This window comes from Xenopus tropicalis, chromosome 8, assembly GCF_000004195.4.
Source record: "Xenopus tropicalis strain Nigerian chromosome 8, UCB_Xtro_10.0, whole genome shotgun sequence".
Taxonomy (NCBI): Eukaryota; Metazoa; Chordata; class Amphibia; order Anura; family Pipidae; genus Xenopus; species Xenopus tropicalis.
This window is the reverse complement of record NC_030684.2, coordinates 29356961-29375351: the sequence shown is the minus strand read 5'-3', so window position 1 is coordinate 29375351 and position 18391 is coordinate 29356961.

Here is an 18391-nt window from a genome sequence, read left to right as displayed (position 1 = left end):
TTATTTAATGGTTAAATGATTCCCTTTTCTCTGTAATAATAAAACAGTACCTGTACTTGATCCCAACTAAGATATAATTACCCCTTATTGGGGGCAGAACAGCCCTATTGGGTTTATTTAATGGTTAAATGATTCCCTTTTCTCTGTAATAATAAAACAGTACCTGTACTTGATCCCAACTAAGATATAATTACCCCTTATTGGGGGCAGAACAGCCCTATTGGGTTTATTTAATGCTTAAATGATTCCCTTTTCTCTGTAATAATAAAACAGTACCTGTACTTGATCCCAACTAAGATATAATTACCCCTTATTGGGGGCAGAACAGCCCTATTGGGTTTATTTAATGGTTAAATGATTCCCTTTTCTCTGTAATAATAAAACAGTACCTGTACTTGATCCCAACTAAGGTATAATTACCCCTTATTGGGGGCAGAACAGCCCTATTGGGTTTATTTAATGGTTAAATAATTCCCTTTTCTCTGTAATAATAAAACAGTACCTGTACTTGATCCCAACTAAGATATAATTACCCCTTATTGGGGGCAGAACAGCCCTATTGGGTTTATTTAATGGTTAAATGATTCCCTTTTCTCTGTAATAATAAAACAGTACCTGTACTTGATCCCAACTAAGATATAATTACCCCTTATTGGGGGCAGAACAGCCCTATTGGGTTTATTTAATGGTTAAATGATTCCCTTTTCTCTGTAATAATAAAACAGTACCTGTACTTGATCCCAACTAAGATATAATTACCCCTTATTGGGGGCAGAACAGCCCTATTGGGTTTATTTAATGGTTAAATGATTCCCTTTTCTCTGTAATAATAAAACAGTACCTGTACTTGATCCCAACTAAGATATAATTACCCCTTATTGGGGGCAGAACAGCCCTATTGGGTTTATTTAATGGTTAAATGATTCCCTTTTCTCTGTAATAATAAAACAGTACCTGTACTTGATCCCAACTAAGATATAATTACCCCTTATTGGGGGCAGAACAGCCCTATTGGGTTTATTTAATGGTTAAATGATTCCATTTTCTCAGTAATAATAAATCAGTACCTGTACTTGATCCCAACTAAGATATAATTAATCCTTATTGGAGACAAAATTATACTACTGGGTTTATTTAATGTATAAATTATTTTTTAGTAGACGTATCGAGATCCGAATTATGGAAAGATCCCTTCTCTGGAAAACCCTTGGTCCTAAGCATTCTGAATGAACAGGAATTGAACAGGTCCAATACCTTAGAAATCGATTTGATAAGTATCAGTATGTTGCAATATTTATTATTGTCCATGCCTTCAGGGTTTGTTATCCCGGACCAGCCAAATAATGCCTGATCTATGATATTATTTCCCAGATTATAGATAATGAACATGTTTATAGACTTTTAAACTCATCAATGTGACCCTGGCCCTGCCAGATATACTTGGAACTAAATAAGTAGAATTAGAGCAGATTAAGAATTTAAAAAATAAAGGCAAAGGAAAGGCAGAGGATAAAATAGCCATTTTATCTGTAGATTACCCTTCCCCTGGCTCAGGCCCTTGCCTATTACGTCAGCAGCAGTCCTCTTTTTCATACAATCACCCTCAAAAACTAACACTATTATTGCACCTCCACCTTGCTACGTTGCTTTCCAAACATGTGCCCTTCCAGGGATTTAGTCACCTTTTTAAAAATCAAATAGCAGAGATTCAGGTCCAAAATCTTAATTAAAAGTAAGCAAGACAGCAACAAACTATAATAGGACTGATTCAACAAGGTGAACTTCCCCTTGAAAAAAACAACAGCAGCAACTTTCAGATGCCCATTGGGGAATTTATTGATCTTCTGCTTTTGGCAGGCAAGTTTTGATGAGTATAGGACATTGGTAGAAACATGATTTTAAGAAAAACCCATCTTTGACAGCAAACATGGCTGAAAAGAGAGGCTTAGCTGGTGATGCCGGAGCAACTGCCTATTAACATAAGTGGCTATGGCAACAAACACATCCCCACTTACATTTGGAACAAAGCCAGTTTTGTTGTCTCTTGAATCATCACACAAGATCTGGCACACTGTGACACAATTTCTTTGTGATAATTCCCCTTTAAGAGAGGAAACATGCCTGTTACATTGGCAGAGCACTGAGCTCATTGTGGGTGCTAGTTAAATTAAACAAAGCATATAGATCTTGTCATCCATGTAGTCTGAGGGGGAAAAAAAATTCGAAACTGTCAGCATTCGCCCACCATCCTTGTGAAACCGACAGAAAGACAGAATGAAAAGGAGAGTGAGAGAACATTCCCTGACACCTCTTAGCCAGCAGGCAGATATTGTACACAAATATAGCCTCGCCGCTGAGCTATCAGCGGTTTCATTATCACATCCACACTGCGGCAGATTTGAAGCACAAACCGGCTGGATCCACGGTGGATGGGTTTTAATCATGCTCTGGGTGTACTGCTGGATATGTCATGATAATTTCCCCTCATCCTGCAGATCCTTAGCATCTTTCTGCATCTTCACTAATACAATACTCTGGAGGGATGGCCGTTCAGTGGCCTAGCGAGGTGTTACATATGCTCCTGATTCATGCTGTGTAGCTCAGTATCACAGGCTGCTTTAATGTTTCTTTATTTTTATTCTACACAAGTTGAGTAGATGAAACAGACAGACAAAGATTAACTTGGAGCTGAATTCTTGCTTCTGTAGTATGTACATTTCAGACTGTGTTTTCTTTGTTCTATACTCGGAGGCTATAAGGTATGTTCCACCCCTGCCACTTACGCTGCCATTTACAGCCAGGGAATTGGAAGGAGATATTTCACCCTGCATAGAGGTTTGGCCCTCTTTGACACTATTTGAGTGATTTTTTGGCAACTGCGAGCATAGGGACCATACCACCACAGATGGGAAAACAGGGTCAGTATTGGCACCATTGTGGATAGAAATTAACATCTTTATATCATTAATTAAAAAAAAAATTAGAACCAAGGAAGCAGAAAATATAAAAAAAATACCACAATTTAAATCAGTACCTAGGAACAGCTACTTCAAAAGTCTACAAGAGCTGCTATTGTATATTTTATTAAAAAAAAGTGCCAATAAAGCTTTTTTTTTTCAATATTGGGGGAACAATGCAAGTAAGAATGTGAAATACTTTTATTTATTTAATCATGGAAATTGCATAGAGAATATTATTTCCAGATAGACATTTAGCTATGAGTAAGGGTCTCTTTCATTAACTAGTCGCTAAATTGTATTTGGGTCAATATCATCCCTCCTCTTGGAGTTTATATCTATATCAAGTTTAGCTTTGGTTTAAACCCTGATACTAAATGCTCAGTTATGTGTCCCTTAAGCTCAGGATAAACATGCAAGTAAAAATGTGAATCACTTTTATTTAGTTAATCAGGGGTATAGCTTGCATAGAGAATATTATTTCCAGATAAACATTTAGCTATGAGTAAGGGTTCTCTTTCAGTAACCAGTGGGTAAATTGTATTTGGGTATCAGCCAAGCATAGCTTTGGTTTAAAACCCGATACTAAATGCTCAGTTATGTGTCCCTTAAGCTGGCCATACACTGACCAGTAAACTAAGCCCCTAGGCCAATGATCACAATAACCTAATATGGCCCAGTTTGTGGGCCTTACCATATCCCACTATGTATGGCAACTTAAGGTGAACAGAACTGTAGGACAATTAGGAGCAGAAAGTGAATTAGTAGTAAATATTGCGCTGAATGTGATCTTATATACCCAGAGATCAAACAAAAGAAAATGTCAGTATAGTAAGGGGTACTGTAAGGCTAATACCCCTCACAGAGGTTATTTGCACACTTATCTCTGCTACTGTTGGCGACTAATTTTTGTTGCCAGTGGAAATGCATTTTGGAGACATTTTTCGCAGGTGACTAGTCTCTCCGTGGGGCATTAGCCTAAAGGTACGGCAACCAGCAAGGTCCACAAAACAAGGCACAGGTTATGGCAGATTAGGACATTAAGACAGCAGAACCTTGGGCATTGCCAATTGAGCAACAAAGAATATTGGATGATTTCTTGAACAAGCATAATATCCAAGAATGCTGTGATCCAGAGTGGCAATCTGTGGATTCAGGCAAATGCCAGAGGGGCTGCTGTAAGTATCTTAGACATTCATGAATGAGTAAGGTCGTTTGGGCCTCTGTGTAATTGAAATGTGTGTAAAGTATGTGTGTAAATATGTGTACTGGGTTTTGTTTAAATGGGTGTAATTTGATGGATTTTGGTCTTTTTTAAACCCAAATTAATTGTGTAACTATGTAAGTATTTTTCTCTAAATGAACAAAAGGAGAATTCTATGACAAAAGCTCCATTAGAAGCACATTATTAATGAACAGAGTTGCAAAATAACATTTGGTCCAATTAGACATGCTGCATCGAACTTTTATTTCTGTCTAGAGAATCCTGCATAGCAGAATGCTATAAGAAACATTATGGGTCATTTACAACCACATGTGCAGTGAGCACAGTGTAATTTTGAGGGCAATTACCATGCTTTTCCCCAGAATTCCAGAGTCATATCGGCCACCAGGCAGAAGTGCTGGAAAAATTGACACTGTTGCGCTTGCATGGGGATGTAAATCATATGGAGTCGGTTTAATTTCTGGCAATTAGTGTATCAATATTTTTTTTGGTACAGCTGAGCTGTGGCAAAGTCTGGAGATACCACCTGGCTTTGAGGTGGTGGTAATACCAGGGCTGCCTTGCGTCAATAGGTGCAGCTCAATTCAGAACAGGTAGCAGGAAGGACTGAATGGCGCTGAACACAACTGGAAATGCAATGGGATTTTTTACACAACTGACAGCATGGGAAACCACAACCCTTGAAACCCTTTTTACTGGAACTGTGTCTCATATCTGCACAAGCAACACAGAGGCTGTAGGCCAGCTGGAGCACCCATAAACCCTTGCATGGGTTGCAGATACATCCCCAGAGAGAGTACTTGCACTCAATGCTTTTTTGTATTTTAGGACTTGATAAAAATTCTATTCTTAAACATCCACATTATTACCTCCAATATAAGTCTACTTAGCTTTACAAATTGTAATTATATTACGCAGCATTGTTCATGGGGAGAAAGTCTGAAATGTCACTGAGACGTCGCCATATATTTGAAGTCTTACGCAGGAAAAGCACAAAGGGAATACCTAATACTGTAAATCTGTAGGAATAACCAGCTAGAGAAACGACAACAGGCGTCGCTTCACTGAAAAATGCAGTTAATTAAGGCAGTCACGGGAGCCTGCAGTATCTTGCAGGGAATTGTGGGCCATGTTTGCTCAACAGTGCTTTTGCTAGAGCCACACAGTGCGGAGATGGTGAAACGTGCCGCTATTTGATAAATAACAGATCCAGTCCTTAGGGACCACAGAGCATTTCAATTCAGCACAGGTTGTAAAAGGAAGCAGGGCTGTCTATCTGGGGCTGGATATGACCCTCCAAAGAGTTTTTATGGCCCCCAGTCTGCTCAGAGGCTCCATAGACTTCACTACAATTTAAATTGAATCCAGTCCTCCAACTTGCTGTGTGAGAATTCAGGGTGTTATGTAATACAGGAATTGGACCAGACCCGGATTTGTGGCGAGGCCGAAATTTTACTCCCATATGGAGCAATGGGGGACTTTTCCCCACTGCTCCGTACGAGTTTAAATGTGCACACTCGCGGGGTGGGGGGGGGGGGCTGTTATCACAAATGCACATGCACAGCAAAGGGGCGCAGAATGGGGGCAGCCTTGGGGCGCCTGTATCCGAAATCTGGCGCTGTATGGGACCTGTTTTCCTGAATGCTTGGGACCTGGGATTTCACGTAATTTCGATCTCCATTCCTTGCTTGGTTAAAAATGGTGTATAGCAGTGTATACTGTTACTTTAAGTTCGATGGGTCAGGCATCTAGTGTCAATGCCGTACTGTGGCGACTTCCACCAATTAGCAGCAGCCGCAATCCACTGCACCTTCTGCTGGTGTGCCTGGAAAGGTGGGGCCCAACAGAACTGGGGCCCACAGGTTTTCTCCTGGTGTCCCAGTAGGCCAGTCCAATAATTACATTTATTATAATGTTTGTTTTACTGAATTGTAAAATGTTCATATATACTGCCCCTTTATGTCAAGGAAGCAGCAGCTTCACACACAATTTGTAGAAATAATTTGAACACAGGGTGGACAGATGCATCTCATATTTCTCTTATGAGACAACATGACTTCCATGTACACAGCATGTAGTTACCATAATGATGCAATGTAATTCCGGCTTATCGGTCCAACAGTAAGAGCTGCCTCCATCCTGCATAGGGTGCTATAATTAGCGTTATGGGTTAGACATCAGTCCTGTGTGTGACTCAACAGCTGGATACAACTCAACAAATGCACATTTGTTTAAACAAATCCAGCGTGTGTATATGTGCAGGAACAAAAATATGGATAAAGAATTTGTCATTTAATATATAATACATCTGCTCTAATTAATAATATAAACAAAAAAAAAACAACATGTATTGTTTCCTAAACTTTTATTCATTTTTAGTTCATAGAAACCCTTTGGTAAAATGTGGTCCCTCGGAGAGCAAACACATCTACTCTGAGCTCTGTTTTTGTTATCACTTTATTTTTATTGCTTCATTGGTTAAAACTGCTTAATGATCTGTTAAATAGTATTTTTTCTGTGTTACTGTTGTGAAGTCAAAGCTCTAAATTATAGAATGTTGTTATAGTCAAAAGAAAACAATATTTATCCAAGTAAAAACACAAAGCACACTTGATTGGTCTGTAGTGATAAATAGGCCCATATAAGCGTCACTAAAAAAAGTTAAGACACAGCTCCGATACAGCCTTTTTACACAGTAAATACAACCTCACTGCCCTCACCGTGAAAAACCACCTACGCTGCTTCAAATGGAAGCTCCGTTCCTCTAATCCAGGGGTGGGCAAAGTTTTTGGCTCGGGGGCCACATTTACTCACAGGCGGGCCAGGCCGGGCCAACGTCCTCCCACCAGCTCCCCCCCCCACCAGCATCCTCCATCTCTCCGACCTGCAGCTCCCTCAATCGTTCCGCTGCGTCTGTTCCCCAGCTCCCCGCTGCATCCTGTTTTATGGTTGGGCCCCCTGCGCACGAGCACGCACGAAGCGCAACCAATCAGGGCCCAGAAATTATTTAAAGGGACCCGGAGTCGGCAGGCCGGATTAAAAAGGCTAACGGGCCGGATGTGGCCTGCGGGCCGTAGTTTGCCCACCCCTGCTCTAATCTAAAGTGGGGGCCTCTGGTGCGTTGATTGTTTTTATGGGAAAAAAGAACACCCCCCAACTGCCTATAATCCCCTCTAATGTACTTGTACAGAGTAATCATGTCCCCTCGCAAGCGCATTTTTTCCAGAGAAAACAACCCCAACCCTGACAGTCTCACCTCATAGCTTAAATCTTCCATCCCCTTTACCAGTTTAGTTGCAGTCTCTGCACTCTCTCCAGCTCATTAATATCCTTCTTAAGGACTGGAGCCCAAAACTGCACTGCATACTCAAGGTGAGGCCTTACCAGGGACCTATAAAGGGGCAAAATTATGTTCTCATCCCTTGAGTCAATGCCCTTTTTTATACAAGACAGCACTTTATTTGCTTTAGTAACCACAGAATGGCACTGCCTGGAATTAGACAACTTGTTATCTACAAACCCCTCCAGATCCTTCTCCATTAAGGATCCCCCCAACACACTACTATTTAGTTGAGAGCTCGCGTTTATATTATTTCTACCAAAGTCTAGGCATTTCTAATGTAGGTCTATCCTAAGTACTTGCTTCACTGCAGCAGTGCTTCACCATTTGGGGACAAGGTCATGAGGGGTGCTCCGTCCTAAGGATGAATGTTTGGTTTTTCCAGTTCATCTTGGCTTTTCTAGTGCTAACACTGTCAGATTTGTTGTTCTCTGGCTGAGTGTCAGGATTTCTACCTGTGTTAATCTTGTTTGTTTCCCACAATGTGCCTGTTTCAGGGGATATGATGTACAATTTGCTTCTCTGAAGGGAGCCTTTCTGGAAGGGCTCTTTTCTTATATAGTTTGACTGTGCTTTAGTGGTATTTCATTCTACTCTACTAGAATCTAAGAAAGGGTTTCCCATTGGGGATGTTCCTTTCTCACATATTATGGATATAAAAGGAGCACAATGTATTTAGCTTTGGTGCTTCTTAGTTCTAAAAATGTCTTTCACTATGCCTGATAGTCAGAAATATTGCTCTGTGTTTAATGTTGTTTTATTCTGAATGTTTGAGACATGAGACTTTCCAGATAAGAGGTCTTTCTGTAATAGCGCCATGCTTTAAGGCCACCAGAGAATATCTAAACATAAACAGGGTCGGACTGGGCCTTCGGGACACCAGGAAAAATACTGGTGGTCCCCGGCCCTATCCCAACTTTTGCTGCGCTTCCCCTGCCCAACCGTTCCTCCCATGACCATATAAAAGCATGAGGCTGAAGGTAAAGAAATGGAACTCAAAGTCACCAACACTTAGGGGCAGATTTACCAAAACACGAATTTGAATCCCGTATTGTAAAAATTCGGATTGGAAACAAAATTTCTGAATATCGCAACTTTTTCAGAGCTGTCGTGACTTTATCGTATTTTGCGCAGCTATTTAGTCAACGTCCCGACTTTTTCGTATTGAGCGATCGTAAACCGCGGGAAAACTTTTCCGACTTTGCATGATTTTGGAAGCCTCCCATAGGAATAAATGGCACTCTGCAGCTCCAACCTGGCCCAAGGAAAGTCTCCCATAGGGCCCAATGGCACTCTGCAGCTCCAACCCGGCCCAAGGAAAGTCTCCCATAGGGCTCAATGGCACTCTGCAGCTCCAACCTGGCCCAAGGAAAGTCTCCCATAGGGCTCAATGGCACTCTGCAGCTCCAACCCGGCCCAAGGAAAGTCTCCCATAGGGCTCAATGGCACTCTGCAGCTCCAACCCGGCCCAAGGAAAGTCTCCCATAGGGCTCAATGGCACTCTGCAGCTCCAACCTGGCCCAAGGAAAGTTATGATACCGAAGCTTGAATGAATCAGAAACTTTCATACTCGGCGCAACAATACGATATTTTCGGGACGACGACGAAAAAGTAGCGGAAAATGTGTGCAAGATACAAAAAAAGTTGTGACGGCGACGAAAAAGTTGCAAAAATACCGATCATTGCGAAAAAAACGCATTCGGACGCATTCGTAGCAATGAACACCAAACATAAATGTAAAGAACAAAGACATTAGCTAAATTACTACTTTGCTCTTTTATGAAAGTCCCTCATTCAAAAAAACACAGTGTTCATTTTTCTCTCCATCTAAACCAAGCTGAACTCTTCTTTTCCACTCTCTAATATATTTTATTGATCAGATCTGAACCTGTTTCTTTCCAAGTACATGGAACAAGCGAAGGATATTGGGTATATTTGATTAACAGAAAGTCCTTCACCCTCATTTAAAAACCTATTTTAAAGATGAACAAGAACCTGCTATATCGCTGCACATTTTAGAGAAATGGAGAGGAAAAAAATTTTTCATATTAACGAGCCTTCTCCTGTCTCTGTTTGAATGATTTTCTGTCACAGAACATCATGCTGTGGTTGAAAGAATTTTCCACTGACATTTAGAGATATTAAATTACAAAATATCCAGAAGCTAGACACTCAATAAAATATAAACAGCAGAATTTGACATAGTTATTTCTGGCCTCGGGGACCAATTTTCTCAATTTTACGGTGTAGCGCAGCACCATCTGAACACGGTACAGTATGCAGAATTATTGGCACATACGGTGGGTGGATCTCATCAAAGGAAAAATGATAAATGATATTATCTTCTTCAAAACAGTGTTAGGCTTGGCTGGAACTCTTCAGCTTATACACAACATGTTTTTGGCATCAGGATGCAATTTCTCTTACAATTGAGTGGTTCTCAACAGGCTACATTAGGTTGGATTTCTACCTACATAAGTCAGACTTACTGTGCTGGCTCCATAGCCTTGTTCACTGTGCCTTTTCAGGCTACTCTTTATGCTTTATTTTAATATAATACCAACGTTTCTGCAGCACTAAGATATTATACAAAATTCACATCAGTTCTTTCCAAAAAGTGCTTGGACACTGAAGTCCTCACGTAACATTTTTATCAGGTGCCAAATAACTTTCCTGCATGTTTTTGGAGTGTGGAGCGAATTACTGAAGAAAAGTTAGCCACTATGAAACAAAGACCTGGGCTGACAGCAGCTTCCCAACAGGACATAGCCATCACTGAAACAGGGTGAAACCAAGACCTGAGCTGACAGCAGCTCCCCAGCAGGACATAGCCATCACTGAAACAGGGGGTAGAGCACCAGCTACACTATCTTGTCAATCACTGATGTTTGTTCATGACATCAGAAAACCCTGCACTACACTGATGAGCCCCAAGAAGGGCAAAACCTGTCTGTAGTTGGGAATCTGATCAGCTATTATCCTGGTTTCTGCTTTAAACCCAGGGGGTAAGCTTAAGCCTATAGGATAAACCCATGTAAATGGGATCTTTCTAAGAGCCTTAAAGGAACAGTAACAAGAAATGAAAGAGCTTTAAAGTAATAAAAATATAATGCACTGTTGCCCTGCACTGGTAAAACTGGTGTGTTGCTACAGTAACACTACTATAATTTATATAATAAACTGCTGTGTAGCCATGGGGGCAGCCATTCAAGCTGGAAAAAAGGAGAAAAGGCACAGGTTACATAGTAGATAACAGATAAGTTCTGTAGAATAAATTAGTGTTTTATCTGTTATCTGCTAAGTGCCTGTGCCTTTTCTCCTTTGAATGGCTGCCTCCATGGCTACATAGCAGCTTATTTATATAAATTATAGTAGACTTTCTAAAGTAAACACACAACTTTTACCAGTGCAGGGCAGCAGCACATTATATTTTAGTTACTTTTATACACTTTCATTTTTTGGTGTTACTGTTCCTTTAAAGAATTTGTTCACAGAATCCCTTTTGACTTATTCATGACTCCCTACAACCCACGTGTATATAGCTTGTTTGTTTCTAGAACAAACTGCATGGAATAGACAAAGATCTGTAATCTATGACAAACCAGTAGTTACCAAACTTCACCATTCTGAATATTACATGTTCTAAACAAACTGCAAGCTGATAGCACCATTTAATAATTTGAATGGTTATAGTACTGGCTGCACTATAGGGCAAAATGCAGATACTGGGATGCGCTATACTCTTGCTTCAAAGGGAGCTATTTGTAATGCACAGCAGTCAAAATCATGAGAAGGCAAAAAAGTTTATTATTCACTGCTCAAGCCTGAACTTCTAATTCATTCCTGAGAAACTGTTGCCCCTGTGTTTGGATATGGACATAAAATGATATTCCTGGTCTTGTTTATGAGTTCTAACTATAGGACTTGGTTATTAAGATAAATACAAAGTGCAAAAATGTCTGCACTGATGAATCTAAGGCAGGGATACCCAACCTTTCTTACTTATGAGCCACAGTCAAATGTAATAAGACTTGTAGGCATCATAAAAGTTCATGGAGGAGCCAAATAAGAGCTAAGATTGGCTATTAGGCAGCCTCTATGCACACTATCAGCTTACAGGAGGTTTTATTTGGTAGTAAATCTTGTTTTTATTCAACCAAAACTTGCCCCCAAGTCAGGAATTCAAAATTAACTACCTGGTTTGGGGGCACAGATAGCAACATTGAAGGGCTTGGTAAGCAACATGTTGCTCACGAGCCACTGGTTGGGGATCACTGATCTAAGAGTTGAGTAATTATTCCTCATTCACTTTTAGCAGGGAAACAACAGGAGGAACAAATGACTGAAGGGACAGTGTCTGAGGGACCAGCAAACACTTGTCTGAAGAATATAAGCACTGTCTTAATGGGCAATTGCCAGCGCTTTATAATCAAAGTCTCTTTTCTTCTACACAGAAGATGAAGCCAGAAACTCAAGGGACAGCTACAGGAATAGTGAATGCAGGCAAGCAGTATGTAAGTATTTCAAGAAGTTAATCCATCAAGGCAACTAATGTTACATCTCCATGATGTCAGAACTGCAGAAGGACCACCACTGGAGTTTGGAAGTTGCCTGGAAGTTTTAGGAGCAAACCAGGAGTAGAATTATGAAGATATCTGAGAACCTGGGACAGAGAGGAAGGTCAAACTGGAACTAAGCAGCAATCAGAAGTAGTGCCAAGAAGAACTAGGGCAAGGTCAGAACATTGGAACAAGAAACAATAATTGCTTAAAGAGTCAAGGTGCAGCATGACATTCTCTAGTGCACACAATAACCAAGCAATGCATGCTGAGTCTAACAAATAGGCCAGAACAAGAGTGCAACTTAACATCAAGACCAGAATTGTGACCACTTGAAGCATTTTTTTCTGATGAAACAACCATTAAGGTCTATATTTTTGAAGCAAGTAATAGTAACTTACTCTCTGCTATAAACATAACACAGTACAAACAAATTACCTTCAATCAGTTGCTTCCATTAGCAACAGTGTGCATCCAACTTAAGATATATTTACATGATTTTAAAAGTCAATATTAAACCAGTGGATTTGAAAGCATATAAAATATTGTGGTAGGATGATCACAGGTAACAGCATTTGTGAGATGAACCCACTGTGATATCCTTTCTTCCCACTGCTTCTTTTTCCTGAAATACACACCTATGCAATGATGACATTATTTGTTATCCACACTAAATAAGCGGAAGCAAAGCATAGGTCAAATGTGGTAGATGGGAACAAGCAAAAGAACTGTACCCCCCACAGACTAAGGAGGACATCTGCCTGCCAATCATGCAAGAGCTGGTTTATCTTTAACATTCCTCTCCATAAAAAACTACACTTATATCACCTCCGCTTACATTTTATTTATTTAATATCATTACACATCCACTTTGTCTTTTTGCTGATCCATCAAGTAAAGCCAAAGGTCTTTTAACTCATTAAGAAGGATGTAAGAGAAAATTATTTTTTATCTCCATTTTCTTCAAAAGCATGTTTGTAGAAATGTTGGGCAAAATAACTCTATATCAGATGTTTAACAAATAAATGATTTTAAGCAACAATACAATTACATATTTTCTTTCTTGCAATGCTTCTTGCAAGACATTCACACAAATAACCAAACCTAAGCCCAGTTTATATAGTTCTTTGGCTTTTCTAAATGGAAGCTATTATGGAAGCCAATGTGTATATCCAAATATGATTACAGTTACAAAAATTTGCATCATCTTCCATGAGCTTTAAAGTCACATGTTGGTTTAATTTACGTTTTGGTCATTTCTGACTTTATACTGATTACTGGTAATCCTTAGGTACCCATGAATACCTGATCTCTAGGTAAATACGGTTTCTGTATCACATGTAGATTAATCATTCTTTCTATATCAGTAGTTGGGTAAGACAAGGGAAACAGAGCCTATTACGGTCTGCCTTTCACCAGTAACCAATAGTCCTACATTGGTGTTTGTCTATAAACAGGAAATGCAACTATTTTTAGTGTAAACTTATGTATCTGTATAGGGTTACTGTACCTAACTGGGATCTAATAATTAAATATTCTAAGCATTTGGAATTAAGTCATATAATAGCTTGACTCCTAAATGTGCATATACTTACCATATCTTTACCCCATATATCATATTCAGCAGATTATCTGTAAATTGCTAGTGATATAAACTCAGATAATCCAAGTGCTCTCTTAAAGGAACAGTAACACCAAAAAATGAAAGTGTATAAAAATAATAACGATATTATGTACTGTTGCCCTGTGCTGGTATAGCTGGTGTGTTTGCCTCAGAAAGACTACTATAGTTTATATAAACAAAGATGCTGTGTAGCCCCGGGGGCAGCCATTCAAAGGAGAAAAGGCACAGGCACATAGCAGATAATAGATAAAGCCCTATTATATTCTACAGAGCTTATCTGTTATCTGCTATGTAACCTGTGCCTTTTCTCCTTTTTTCCAGGTTGAATGGCTGCCCCCGGGGCTACACAGCAGCTTATTTATATAAACTATAGTACTGTTACTATAGCAAATACACAACTTTACCTGTGCAGGGTAACAGTACATTATATTTTAAAATACTTTTATACACTTTCATTTTTGGCGTTACTGTTCCTTTAAAATCTTTGTTCTGTTCCAAATATCCTGCTAAGAATGTAACAACATTACAAGCTATTAGTAGTTATCCAGTTATATGATTTAAGATCCTTAAGGTCGCCATACACGGGCCGATAGTAGCTGCCGATATCGGTCCCTCGGACCGATTCGGCAGCTAATCGGCCCGTGTATGGGCAGAAACGAGCGGCCTGGCCGACCGATATCTGGCCTGAAATTGCACAGATCTCAATCGGCCAGGTTAAAAAATCCAGTTGGATTGGTGACCGCATCGGCTCGTTGATGCGGTCCCCGAACCGACTGCCCCATGGCTGCAAATGATCGGATTATTTTTTAAGCCACATGCTACCCGATATCGCCCACCCGTAGGTGGGGATATCGGGTGAAGATCCGCTCGCTTGGCAACATCGCCAAGCAAGCGGATCTTATAGTGTATGGGGAGCTTTAGGCGCCAGTGGGAGTAACCACAAGCAATTTATTTATGTCACTAGAATTGTAACAAAGGATCCAAGATGAGGTTTAAAAAGAGTTTAGCATTATGTGAATGCCCAAATACATCACCTGATTAGGAAAGCTGCTAAAATGTGTGTGACATGCTGACTGCCTGTACACGTAATGTTTGGGGGGGAATTAGCAATGGTAGGCAGGTAAGCAGAGGATCTTGTGCATAGAGACAAGGACACCACTTCTTCAGGCAAAACAGTTTATTTAGGGCAAATTCTTCCCAATATAAAGCTCACAGAAACACAGTTCATTAGCAAACAGTTCATCAAACTTGGTCAAAAGCTGTCCCCTTTCTGGGACTCTCACCTTCCAAGATAACTTCCACACTTCAGGGTTTCTCACCATCCCCAGTTTCACACATCCACGGTGACTCTCACACCCATGAACACTCTGGCTTCATCATAGGCTGATGCCACACAGGCGTATTCTCGGCAAGCCGAAAAACGCTTTTCGAGAATACACCCCGCTAGATTTCCAGTACCTTGTGCCTGCACCCGAATGAATGAAATATGCTTGGGTGCAGGCACATGTAGCCGATATCTGGCAAAAAGCGCGAGACTTAGTATCTTCGGTGGATATCGGCTACATGTGCCTGCACCCGAGCGTATTCCATTCATTTAGCTGCAGGCACAGATAGGAGTGTATGGCGGTATTTTCGGTAAGCAGTTTTCCTCTTGCCGAAAATATACGCCATCCGCTCAGTGCGGCATCAGACTTAAAGGAGAAGGAAAGGCTAAGTCACTTGGGGGTGCCAAAATGTTAGGCACCCCCAAGTGACTTACATGACCTACCTTGTACCCCGGGCTGGTGCCCCTGTTAGGAGAAAACAGCACCAGCCCGGGGCACCTGTAGACACCGCTTCCTCCTTCCTTTGCGCGCTGCTGGCGAAATCCGTGGGCCGGCGCATGCGCAGTAGAGTGAAAAGCCGACTTTAATGTTTAAGTTCGGCTTTTCACTCTACTGCGCATGCGCGCGCAAGCGAGGAGGAAGCAGGGAGCGCCGGCAGCTGCCCCGGGCTGGTGCTGTTCTCTCCGTACGGGGGCACCAGCCCGGGGTACAAGGTAGGCGATCTAAGTCACTTGGGGGTGCCTAACATTTTGGCACCCCCTAGTGACTTAGCCTTTCCTTTTCCTTTAAGCCCTGCTGACTCTTCTCAGCTCTCACACACCTGCTCATGGCTCCCTCTGCTCCTCACAGTGGCAGGAGGCACCCCCAATCCCTCTGGGAGTTCTTTACACAGGTAGGCAACATTCCTGCCCTGTGCCCTGCTCTGAGAGTGGACACCATTCTGAGTGACCCCTCACTCTCAGTGCTTATTCACAATGAGTGACCCCCAGGTTTGGGAGCACACACCTTTTTACCTCTCCAGGCAGCTCCTCTCTCTCTGCTGCCTCTTAATTAGCGGACTTGCTTATAAGTGGTGTTTTTAACAAACTTGAGTACCACAGGCAAAGCAGAAGATAATGTGCCACTCTGAGAGAGGAAGATAATGTCCCAATCTGGATAGATCTGTACAAAAATTGTCAAGTTTATGGATATCTAAACATATCCTGCTTTTTTTCATAAGACTGCCAGCATAGTCTTGGGTTAGTTTAATTAAAGGAATCCAATTTTGCTTCTATCATCATGATAAAGCTTAATGTCATTGCTGCAGTTTAATTACACATCCTTCTGAGTTCCAACTCTCCAGCATTCGAAGCTCAATGTGGTTGCATCTGTGTCTGCACAGACTATAGAGGAGCAGAAAAAATTACGCTGAAAATACTGCCAATACATTAAGGAGTATATTTATACATCTAAGTACTAAAAATTTATTAGAATACAATTTATATTATCAAGTTAATGATATTATTCACCCTATAGCTGCAGAAAAGCTGCTGCTACAACTTCACTTTGCATTTTATACTACATTTCTTGCCAAAATTTGTTCCATTGACTTTAATGGGTCCCAGCTATTCTAGATTCATAGGTATAAAATAAATTGGCATAAATTAATGTTGTTTTTAATCTGGTGTAAAAATGCAGAGAACAGCTCTTTGCAAGCATGATTGCAACATAGGGTATTACTTCATGCGTTAGGACAACAACAAAGCCATGCCATTTTGCCATAAAAACATTTTACGCTCTCTATATTATTATACTTTATTTACAGTGAAGCTTATAAACTAACCATATCACATACACTGTGGTTAGTCTTATCATCTTAGCATCGTAGAGGCACGCAAGGAAAGCCCGGCCATCAGCAGGGGGATAGTGATAGCCGAGCGTGCAGTAAGTTTGATGAACAGTGGTCGGGGTGGGAAAGCAAATAATGCTGGTAAAGTGCATCACATTGCAGCTCCTGCAGCTGGGCAAGGGCTGATATGATATAAGTAGGGGCTGGTATATTGGGTACATGCCTAGCACCTCCCCTCTGTTTTGCCCTTGGCATGTAGGGATGTAGCGAACATCGCCAAAAATGTTCGCGGACCCGTTCGCGGACTTTCGGCAAAACTCGCGAATATTCGCGAACTTTGCAAACCCCATAGACTTCAATGGGAAGGCGAACTTTAAAACCTAGAAAAGCCATTTCTGGCCAGAAAACTGATTTTAAAGTTGTTTAAAGGGTGCCACGACCTGGACAGTGGCATGCAGGAGGGGGATCAAGCAAAAATTTCTTTGAAAAATACTTTGTAAAAAAAACGCCAAAAAAAACGAAAAAAAAAAAAACGCCAAAAAATAACGCCAAAAAATAACTCCAAAAAAAACCGCAAGCTATTCCTATGTATACGCAAAGGCGAAAAACCGAAGTGAAAAAACGCGGCGGAAAAAACCAAGGCGAAAAAACGTGGCGCAAAAAAAACCGCGGCGAACCCAAAATGGCGAACATCGCCAAAAGTTCGCGAATTTCCGCGTTCGCGAACATCCGATGTTCGCGCGAATTAGTTCACCGGCGAACAGTTCGCTACATCTCTATTGGCATGTGCTTTGTCTACCTACCCCGACAATATACATACTTACTGAAGAGAGCACCATGGCAGAACCTATAACCTCATTGCTGCAAAGCATCAATACTTATTATTGTGCCATAGACCCTATTAGTTAATGTTAAGTTATTCACCCCTTATTTCCACTAGAGGTCAATGGAGCTTATAAAGAACAAACAGGAGCACACCATCCAAAAGATGGGTGCTTGCAAAAAACAATAATAAAGAAGCAGAGAACCGCACACACAGGGACTTTGCAAAAAGATAAAGCATTTCTTGAAAAAGATCTGACGTTTCGAGCACTAACTGTGCTCTTCTTCATGGACAATCCCTGAAGAAGAGCACAGTTAGTGCTCGAAACGTTGGATCTTTTTTAATGAATGCTTTATCTTTTTGCAAAGTCCCTGTGTGTGCGGTTCTCTGTTTATATATATATACACACACCTGTATGTATGTAGTCTGAGGGCCATATCTAGACTTTGGACCTCCAATTAGACATTACTGCCCTAAACCATGTAGCTGATTTGCTTTTTTTCTGAATTCTGCTGCTTAAATGCCCAAACAATGGGAGCAGCAATATGAATTTATTTCTGTTGTTGTTTTGTTTGTTACAATAACCCATACCTATAAATAAAGTATGAAGCTACAAAATAATTATGCTCCAAGCCAACGAGAAAAGATCAGAAGCAGCAAAACGGCATATGTAATTTTTTTAGCAGCTGTTATAATTGCACGACAATATT